The following is a 1651-nucleotide window of genomic DNA, read 5'->3' as shown; positions in this document are numbered from 1 at the left end:
GGGCACACACGCACACGCGCCCGGCGTGAGTTTTAAGCCACCGGGTCCGGGACACGAACCGCGGTCGACTATGTGGGAGTCCAGCGACATAGCCATTACGCTAACTGCTGGTTCCCTGTTGTGATGCCTTTTAATTGTCTTCGCTTCTGCTTATTTTCCTCTTTTCCTGTTGCTTTTAGTTCCTGTTAACTTCCTCCTGGAGTTCGATCAGGCAATAGATCATTTTGCTGGCTTTCAAAGAAATCCCAGCCTGAGATTAAATTCAAATGCTGAAGGGCTGGCAGGTGGCGTGGTGGTTAAAAGCACCGGATTCCCAACTTGGTTCGTATCCCGGACCTGGTGGCTTGCTTTCTCACTTACTCTCTCTCTCTTCTCTATCCCTCTCTGGTCAAATTAAAATAAATAAATAAATAAAGTTAAATAAAATAGTTTTTTTTTAAAAATTCAAATGCTGAGGGTCCAGCAGGAGGCATTGTGGTTAAGGTGTTGGACTCCCAGCTGGTCGACTTTGGTTCAAGTCCTGCATCCAGCAGCTTTCTTTCTCACTTTCCCTCTCTCTCTGTCTGTCTTTGGTAAGCACATGTGCCCTATAGCAAATTAAAAAATAATAAGAAATAATTATATTTTTTAAAAAGACATCAAGTCTTCAGAATGGGCCCATGTACCGTACTAGAAGCAAACCTGGTATTATTTTAAATTTTAATTTACTTTATTTTATTAGACTTTTGCTATAGACTGTGTGCACTTACAGGAAGAGAGAGAGACAGAGAGAGAAAGTGAGAAATCACCTCCCAGGGGGGTGGCCACACCACAGTTCCCTCTCTGCCATTCCCTTCTTGTGATTTTGGGCATGCATGCACACACGCCCTAAGTGTCCTTCAGGTCACCAGGTCCAGGATTGGAGCTACAGAATCAGCCACGTGGTTGATCATCATCAGCACCTTAACCACCATGCCACCTGCTGGCCCCAAATCTGGTATTTTTAAATGCAACTTTTAAAGTAGGTATCTTAATGGCTGGGGAGCAAATTCGTCTCTCTATTCACTAAATACCTATTGGCAAAAGCTTTGGAAAGTGGTAGAAAAGGGGCTGTGTGAGGAGCCCTGACCTCCATACCTGGGGGGCTGAGGTAGGTGGGAGGCAGGAGGTGGAGCATGAGGGCCCCTTCAAGCCTTCAGCTTTGCTCTCCAGGACACCAGGGGAGAATTTCAAAGGGCGGCAGGAAGGCTGAAGAGGACATATTGGCAGTCAGGGCCCCATGCAAGCGAAAGGGCAGTGGGCTACAGAAGAAGGAGGGGGACGTGAGGCAGATGGAGGAGATGACATGTGACCAAACTCAGAGATGGATTGCATACCCAGAGGGGCCTAGGTCTGAGCTGGAATCTTGGGTGGGTGGCTTGTACTTCCAAGATAGAGGAGACCAAGGACAGGATGAGAGAAGAGAGACAGTGAATTTAATTCTGGAAATGTGAAATTATCATTCTTTTTAGAAGTTTGCTTTTTTCTTTAGAATTATTTATTTTGAATTTTATTTTTCATTCAGTTATTTATTTTTTTAAATTTTGACCAGAGAGACAGAGAGAGAAAGTGAGAAAGCAAGCCACCAAGTTCGGGACTCGAACCATAGTTGGCCATGTGGGAGTGTCCAGCA

The 1651-nt window shown here is 45.2% G+C and overlaps 1 protein-coding gene across 2 annotated transcripts in view; it reads left to right on the top strand.

Moving 5' to 3' along the window:
* The window catches only part of ADGRG2 (adhesion G protein-coupled receptor G2), a 114423-nt gene that overhangs the window by 103060 nt on the left and 9712 nt on the right, over positions 1 to 1651 (top strand). The gene's annotated exons all lie outside the window — the stretch shown is intronic.

The sequence above is a fragment of the Tupaia chinensis genome, unplaced genomic scaffold, assembly GCF_000334495.1.
Source record: "Tupaia chinensis unplaced genomic scaffold, TupChi_1.0 Scaffold000567_1, whole genome shotgun sequence".
Lineage (NCBI taxonomy): Eukaryota > Metazoa > Chordata > Mammalia > Scandentia > Tupaiidae > Tupaia > Tupaia belangeri.
Note: the sequence above shows the minus strand (reverse complement) of the source record. Positions and strands in the feature narration are given on the sequence as shown.